Consider the following 9,671-nt stretch of genomic DNA (forward strand, 5'->3'; position numbering starts at 1 on the left):
GTTCTATATAAATACTTGTTGAAGGCAATACTCTTCAGCTTTTTGTATACATTTAGTATTGCACAGTAATGTTATGTAAAACTTCAATTATAACTGTTCATGTCATGAATAAAATACATTTTTCCTTCTAAGTTCTCTGTAAATTCATCTTTGACTCAGTATTTAAAGACATATTTAGCAAAGTGTTCTTTCCTTTCTAGTTAAATACCAGCTAATTCATTCTTACATGTACCTGTGAATTTTTCCACTTGCAAGTATAATAAATATAGCAGGGGTTTATTTACTATGTTTCCTGGATACCTAGTCTGATAAAAGCAAATCTGATGCATTTTCAGGCAATAGTTCAAAGACTGTAATCATTGGACAAAGTTGACTGAACATCTGCTCTGTACAGTCCATTCAGCTAGGTGCTCAGTATAAAGGGGAAACAAAGTAAGGTCATCCTTGTCCTGGTGGAGCTTAACGTCTAGGACATTAAAAACAAACAAATAAATAAACTAACAGACAGCAAACACTCTGAAATACTATGCCGATTGCCTAAAGTACCAGAGCTTTGGAGAACTTTCATCGCAAACATTCTCCAATCAACATCGTTCTGGAAGGAAACACATTCCCGTCATTTGATCTTATCTGCCCAGGCAAATGCATAATAATTATCCTTCTGTGAAACTATTAGAACAAATTGTAAAAGGAAGTAGGAGTTGCTATCTGGGGGAGTTGAGTTGTAAATACTTCCTGTTTTCCCTGATGCATTTATCACATGAAAGTGGACATTTGAAACCGTAAGCAGAATACTGCTGGGAGAACTCTACAATAGTTGTCATGGGACTCCACTCTTGCCTGTGACTTTCTGGGTGGTTCTTGAACATACCGATAAATCACTGACACTTCAGTTTTTCATTTCCACAACTACAAATAGGATATTACTATCTACCAAGGTCTGAAGGATGATAAGTAGTAATAATAAAACTCGTAGGGAGTTTGTCGACTTCCTCCTAATCCATACTCTCATTTTTGTGTCGTCCAACTTGGCAACTTCTCCCCCCATCCTCTAACATAATCGGTCTGTGGTTTATCTTTTGAAATTAAGCCAACCTCACCATTGTTTAATGGTATTGTATACAGTAGTATATTTTCTATTAACCAGGGTAACCAGTCAGAGCTAATACCCTTAGTCAGGTGGCCCTTCTTTATGGCCCCATGACATTGTTTCTCCTCTTCATACTATTTGACTCACTGCATTATATTTGCTGACTTACTTGTTTGTATCTCCCACTAGACATATATTCTGTGAAGGCAGCCAACATTTGTTTTGTTCACCACTGTGCATCATTATTTCTCTTATGCCTAATGTAGTCTGGCCCAGATTAAAAGCTTGGTATATATTTACTCAATGAATGGATGGACAGTATTGCAGTGAATCCCAGAGAATGGGGAATCTCTAGAGAATGGGGAGCATACATGTATTCCCAGCATCTAGCTTGTTACCTGGAACTTCATAGGTATTCCACAAATGTTCCAAATTGAAATGAGAAAGTGGGCCAAGCTCCTTCAGATCAAAGATTTCGAGGTTGCTAGAACCTAACGGTACATGTGTTACCTGTTTCCAGGTAGTTGAGCAAGTACATTGTCCTATGAAAGATGAAAGTCAGAGCAAACTTAAGTTGAGGTCTGTAATAATAGTTCTTTGAAACTATCCGTGAGGTAAAACTATATCTGGTCTTAAAACAAAAGTTTAAATCTGCCTCGGTTCTCTTCAATTCATGAAATCTGGATGGAGAAAAACTACTCTCAAAGATTTATGATTTTCCATCTAACAGATCTTTTTGCAATTTAAAGTTAGGAAATTTCATTTCTCCCACACATAAATGTTCTGTATATTAAATGACAATAAAAGGCTACTATAACTTTCAGTTGAAGGTCACATTGCAGGGTTGTCAAAGCAAAACAAACTTGAACAGTTGTACTAGGAAGAATTTCGTATAGAATAGCTCAAGACAAACCTGTGTCCATTTAAGCAGCTTGTTTTTCTTATTATAAGGAACTAAATCAGTATAAATTATATTTAAGTTAATTAGTCTCTCTATGAGGCCACTTTGCTCCTTGTGCTTCTTTAATTATTGCATATATATGTTCTTCATTCCCCTCTCCTTTATTTTACTGAGAAGGTAATGAATATTGTAAATTCAAAGCACATGGCACATGCTCACAACACTCTTCCTCCCTCCCTCCCTTCTTCTCTATTTAGAAGAGTGTGTGTGCACAAGTACGTGTGAACNTTTCTTATTATAAGGAACTAAATCAGTATAAATTATATTTAAGTTAATTAGTCTCTCTATGAGGCCACTTTGCTCCTTGTGCTTCTTTAATTATTGCATATATATGTTCTTCATTCCCCTCTCCTTTATTTTACTGAGAAGGTAATGAATATTGTAAATTCAAAGCACATGGCACATGCTCACAACACTCTTCCTCCCTCCCTCCCTTCTTCTCTATTTAGAAGAGTGTGTGTGCACAAGTACGTGTGAACAGGAGCAGGGTTGGGCATGGGGGAGAGTGCCTGCGGAGGGAGAGGGAGAGAGAATCTTAAGCAGGCTCCATGCCCAGTGGGGAGGCCGACGTGGGACTCGATCTCACGACTCTGAGATCATGACCCGAACTGAAATCAAGAATCAGATGCTCAACTGACTGAACCACCCAGGCACCCCTCAATACACTTTCTTACTAACAGAATCCTATTTTTTGTTCAAGTATCAAGTATCCCTAAGCAAGACAAGAGGTAGGATGCCTTATAAGCTCCAGATATAAATCATAATTAGGATAAGAAAAACAATAACTCAATTCCCTTTATCTATGATTGATTTAATCTTTGACAATAAATGAAAATATTCCTCTATTATCCCTTTTCACATATTCATTACTTCAATGATTACTTACTGAGTGCTTACTATGTACTAGAGTAAATCTGGGAAACTCTGGTTGCAGATTTTATAGGCTGCCCCATCCCAGGTGTCTCATATAGCCAATACTCTAATGTAAACTAAAGACTCCATGAAGTAATGAAAAACTTAGCTGAATGATTTTTTTTTAAGATTTTATTTATTTATTTGTCAGAGAGAGAGCACAAGTAGAGGGAGCAGCAGGCAGAGGGAAAAGCAGGTTCCCCACTAAGCAAGGAGCCCAATGTGGGACTCAATCTCAGGACCCCAGGATCATGACCTGAACCAAAGGCAGCTGCTTAGCTGTTTTTGTTTTTGTTTTTTAAGTAGGCTCCACGCCCAGCGTGGTGGAGCCCAATGTGGGACTTGATTTCACAACCCTTGAGATCAAGACCTGAGCTGAGATCAAGAGTCGGAAACCTAACTGACTAAGCCACCCAGGCGCCCCCCCAAATGATTCTTTATAGAATTATCTTGAAATAGTTAATGCATCCTGGGTAGGAGAAATAAGCTGTGCAATGGCTAACTAAACTCCATATCAAATAATTTAAGTTTATTTTTCTAATGTTGTTTGTATAACATCAAATTGTTCTTATAATTTTATTGCCCCTGAAATACAGGTGTACATATTTTATGCATTATCTCAAATAATCAAAATAGTTAAAATGGGGGGGTAAGATAAAGATTTTAATTAGATAATCAATGTATTAAGGGTTGCAGGTGCCAAACAGCACTTGAGATAAGGTTAAAAAAAATTTAACTAATTAGAATTCAACTTATTGATACCTAAGGGACCGAAAAAAAAAAAAAGGTCAAAAGTAGTTTTTCACATTGATAAATACCAAAAATACCAAATCACACATGACCAAATTATATAAAATAAACATTATTTAAAATGAGGATAAATTGACAGAAACAAAAATATAGCAGGAGGCAAGACAATACCATCAGGCACAACATACACTGAGTAGACAAAAACAGAGATCCAGGTTGTATTTTCAGAATATAATTAATAATTAACAATGTTGAACAGGGGTGCCTGGGTGGCTCAGTGGGTTAAGCATCTGCCTTCGGCTCGGCTCATGATTTCGGAGTCCTAGGATGGAGTCCTGCATCCAGCTCCCTGCTCAGCGGGGAGTCTGCTTCTCCCTCTGCCCCTCCCCCTGCTCATGCTCTCTCTTGCTCACTCTCTCTCTCAAATAAATACATAAAATCTTTTTTTAAAAAGTTGAACAAATAGCTATAAATTGAATGTCATATTTTAAAACATATACAATGCCTCCTTGTCCAGGACCCATACAATATTTTCAAAAATTGGTCACAAATAAAACTGATAATTTCCAAAAAGAAGAAATAGTAGAGGTCACACTCTCTAGCTGAATTTCTAAATAGAAATTAATATCGAGAACTAAAATAGGAAAACATTCCAACTACCTAAATTTTTTTTTTAAAGATTTTATTTATTTATTCGACAGAGATAGAGACAGCCAGCGCGAGAGGGAACACAAGCAGGGGGAGTAGGAGAGGAAGAAGCAGGCCCATAGCGGAGGAGCCTGATGTGGGGCTCGATCCCATAACACCAGGATCACTCCCTGAGCTGAAGGCAGACGCTTAACCGCTGTGCCACCCAGGCGCCCCCATCAACTACCTAAATTTTTAACCCTTTTTATAATTGGGTTAATTTGAGATGAAATAAAAATAAAATTATGAAACACTTAGGAAAAAATAAAACACACTATATAACATTTCAAAAGTTTGAGATGCAAACAAAGCTATAATAGAAATAAATCCAGAATCATAAGTTATATTTTTATTTAGAAAATAAAGAACCTAAAATGAAATAGGGATAATAGGTTTTGGAGAAATGGTAAAAAAAATAAATAAATAAATAAAATTGTATCAAGGAAATTACAGGGTTAAGAAATAATACAAAAAATTTCAAGTTTTTAAAAGGATAAATTGAGTAATTTTTTTCTTTGAAGAAGTTAATATATGCCAGACTTCTGAATATAACCAGAAGAAGGATAACACAAAATTCAAAATGAGGAAGATAGACAATGTTTTTAATAGTAGAATATATGATATGCATATGTTTGTTCTAATTTAAAAAAATATATAGCTTTACAGGAAAACATAAAATACCAAATTTAACTCAAGAAAAAGTAGAAAGTCTAAACAGACAAAAATTAAAATGGTGAAAAAATCTGAAAATATAATCAAAACACAACTTCCAGGGCAGGACTTCAAGGCAAGTAGTTTACTAATAAATTCAAGGATCAGATAACTGTCATGGTATAGAATCTTTTTAGAAAATAGAAATGTTTGGAAAACAACTCAATTTATTTTGTTACCATATTATCAAATACATAAAAAGACAATTTTCCCAAAACATTAACAAGTGCCTGTGTGTATTCAAAATTCTAGATCAGAGCTGTTCTAGGGTATAGATCTGAGTGATGCCTGCTTTCAAGGAGTTCAGAAAATAGTAAGGGAAGACATAATAAAACGTTATAGTTAGTGAAATCCACTGTCAACAATTTGGCAAACTACATAGTCTGAAGGAACGTTCTAGCACAAATGCTGCATTACGGGGGTCACAAGAAAATAAGGAAAACCTTCAAAGGGCAAAAAAATAAAAAAAGTGAAATTACAACTGAAAGTGAGGGATAAGCAAGCATAAAATCTAGGACTGTAAAGAGTAAGTCTTGGGCCTCCTATAAAGTAGAATCTGAGACTCTCCCCTCAAGGTGAGATACGCAAAGGTGGGGACTAGAGGGGTCAGAAATTGATAGATACATCTGGCCCAAAGGCGAAGCAAATGCCAATTTTCTTTGGAGGGCAGCATGCTACATTAGTTCCTCAGGACTCCCACAGATGATAATCAATCATGCATTAGTTCAGAATAAAAATCTGCCAAATGAAGACTCAAGTTTTCATGTGTGTCAGCAAAAGAACAAACCACCGGATGTGGACCACCCTGAGCTCATATTATATTTATCAGTTCATTCTGATTGCCAAATTCTATTTCACCATCATTTATACATCCACTCTCTTGTCAAAATGCGTTTGGCTTCTTGGTACTTTGAATAGGTCTTTTTTTTTTTTAAGATTTTATTTATTCATTTTGAGAGAAAGAGAGAGAACGAGCAAGGGAGAGAGGGAGAGGAAGAGGGAGATGCAGACTCCCCACTGAGCCAGGAGCCTGATGTGGGGCTCGATCCCAGGGCCTGGAGATCATGACCTGAGCTGAAGGCAGATTAGCTTAACGATCTGAGCCACCCAGGTGCCCAGCTACTTTGAACAGTTCTAAGGTAAACTTTAGTGAACGTGTGCCTTCGTATATGCATGCAGTATCTCCCTTAGGTAAACACCCAGGACTGGAACTGCTGGGTCAGCATATATGCGAATCTATCTTTAAGTTTACAAGATAATGACAACCTTTTTGTTTCAAAAATAGTTGAATGTGTATTCTTACTAGCAATATAAGAGACTTTGTACAGCATTTGCTATGGTCACTTTTATGTTTTTACCAGTCTACTGAGTGCAAAACATTTCGTTGTGGCCTTGGTTTGCAATTCCCTGAAGGACTAATCAAGCTGAATATCTCTTTCTGTACTGATTGGCTATGTTGCTCCACTGTCTTTTGTCCACTTTTCTATTGGTTTGTTTGGACTTGGCTTCAATTTTTATCCAACTGTTGACCTAGTCCATTGCGTTATTCTTGGACCACAGGACAAATTAAATATCCAACATTAGGAGGTCCCCCAATACACCATGCCTGGAAACTACTGTGGCATTTGTTCATGATGTTTGCTCCCTAAGCTTGCTGCGGCCTTCCCTTCTCCAGTGAACCTTCAGCTCAGAACAAATACCATCTACTCTTTGAAGATAGCCCAAACCTGACAAAATTTGTTCTGTACACCAACAGCCCTCAAATCATAGCACTCTATTAGAGTAAGCCACATATGTACAACGACCCAGATGTCTTTCTCCTTCCTCCCTACTTGGAAAACAGAAGCTTCTTGAGAGCAGAGACTGTGCTTACTTTTCTCTGAACCTTCAAAAGTTAAAAGTAGTTGGGACAAATGAGGCATTAAATGTTCAAAAATCAGAAGAGATGACTTTGCTAATTTCAAAAGCATTCCATTCACATTGTTAAAAGAGAGGCATTACAGAGAAGATTTAAATTCTTTCTTTAACAAACATTTGTAGTAAGGCATTTTATTAGTCAACTTCAGAAAACTCTCAGGTCCAATTTCAGATACCCTATTGTGTTCTCAATCATGTGACCCAGTTTAGGTTTGGAAAACATGATTACTTGAGGACTGGGACCTACTACCATGGACTTATACAGACAAATATGAAGATTTCCTGTGCTCAAATAATTTGGTTATATTTTATAAAGAGCATGAAACATGAACAAAAATAGCTATGTTACAAGGGAGGATATAATTTGTATTATGTAGCTAGGAAGAACTGAGGCCATCATCAAAAATATAAGCAAAAAAATATATAAAACAACCAATTCCTGGTAAGTTAAATACTTAAGGAATAGATATATTCAGTTGCCAAACAAATACTTATTTCCATGCTCCTTGGGGTCCTCATCTTCATCCTTAATAATTTTTTGAAAAGACTATTTATTTGAGAGAGAAAGAGAGCAAAAGCGAGCCGGGAGGAGGGCAGAAGGAGAGGGAGAAGCAGACTCCCCAGTTGGGCAGGGAGCTGGATGCGGGGCTCAATCCCAGGACCCCGAGATCATAACCTGAGCTGAAGGAAGACCCTTAACCCACTGAGACACCCAGGCGCCCCTTAATAATTTGATTCATGTTAAATTGGAGATTTAATAGGTACATTATCCATATATCCATCTACTCAAATTCACTCATTCACACTCAATAAATAGGCACAAAAGTGTGCCGGTCTTGGCTGTTTCAAGTAACTGTCTTTTCACTTGGATTAAAGAAAGCTTCTGGGATTGTCTCAGTGCCCTAGAAATTTAATTAATACCAGAATCAGGAACACACTTCAGTCTTTACGGAACAGTGGAAAGTACTTAGAAGTAAAATATCAGCAAAAAAGGCCAATAGGGGCCCATGGCAGAAGCAGTGTCATGTTAAGGGTTAAGGTCAAAGGGTGCGGGATCCAACAGGGTTGGGATCAAATCCTGCCTCCANGTCTACTGAGTGCAAAACATTTCGTTGTGACCTTGGTTTGCAATTCCCTGAAGGACTAATCAAGCTGAATATCTCTTTCTGTACTGATTGGCTATGTTGCTCCACTGTCTTTTGTCCACTTTTCTATTGGTTTGTTTGGACTTGGCTTCAATTTTTATCCAACTGTTGACCTAGTCCATTGCGTTATTCTTGGACCACAGGACAAATTAAATATCCAACATTAGGAGGTCCCCCAATACACCATGCCTGGAAACTACTGTGGCATTTGTTCATGATGTTTGCTCCCTAAGCTTGCTGCGGCCTTCCCTTCTCCAGTGAACCTTCAGCTCAGAACAAATACCATCTACTCTTTGAAGATAGCCCAAACCTGACAAAATTTGTTCTGTACACCAACAGCCCTCAAATCATAGCACTCTATTAGAGTAAGCCACATATGTACAACGACCCAGATGTCTTTCTCCTTCCTCCCTACTTGGAAAACAGAAGCTTCTTGAGAGCAGAGACTGTGCTTACTTTTCTCTGAACCTTCAAAAGTTAAAAGTAGTTGGGACAAATGAGGCATTAAATGTTCAAAAATCAGAAGAGATGACTTTGCTAATTTCAAAAGCATTCCATTCACATTGTTAAAAGAGAGGCATTACAGAGAAGATTTAAATTCTTTCTTTAACAAACATTTGTAGTAAGGCATTTTATTAGTCAACTTCAGAAAACTCTCAGGTCCAATTTCAGATACCCTATTGTGTTCTCAATCATGTGACCCAGTTTAGGTTTGGAAAACATGATTACTTGAGGACTGGGACCTACTACCATGGACTTATACAGACAAATATGAAGATTTCCTGTGCTCAAATAATTTGGTTATATTTTACAAACAGCATGAAACATGAACAAAAATAGCTATGTTACAAGGGAGGATATAATTTGTATTATGTAGCTAGGAAGAACTGAGGCCATCATCAAAAATATAAGCAAAAAAATATATAAAACAACCAATTCCTGGTAAGTTAAATACTTAAGGAATAGATATATTCAGTTGCCAAACAAATACTTATTTCCATGCTCCTTGGGGTCCTCATCTTCATCCTTAATAATTTTTTGAAAAGACTATTTATTTGAGAGAGAAAGAGAGCAAAAGCGAGCCGGGAGGAGGGCAGAAGGAGAGGGAGAAGCAGACTCCCCAGTTGGGCAGGGAGCTGGATGCGGGGCTCAATCCCAGGACCCCGAGATCATAACCTGAGCTGAAGGAAGACCCTTAACCCACTGAGACACCCAGGCGCCCCTTAATAATTTGATTCATGTTAAATTGGAGATTTAATAGGTACATTATCCATATATCCATCTACTCAAATTCACTCATTCACACTCAATAAATAGGCACAAAAGTGTGCCGGTCTTGGCTGTTTCAAGTAACTGTCTTTTCACTTGGATTAAAGAAAGCTTCTGGGATTGTCTCAGTGCCCTAGAAATTTAATTAATACCAGAATCAGGAACACACTTCAGTCTTTACGGAACAGTGGAAAGTACTTAGAAGTAAAATATCAGCAAAAAAGGCCAA

This window comes from Ailuropoda melanoleuca, chromosome 16 (genome assembly GCF_002007445.2).
Source record: "Ailuropoda melanoleuca isolate Jingjing chromosome 16, ASM200744v2, whole genome shotgun sequence".
Lineage (NCBI taxonomy): Eukaryota > Metazoa > Chordata > Mammalia > Carnivora > Ursidae > Ailuropoda > Ailuropoda melanoleuca.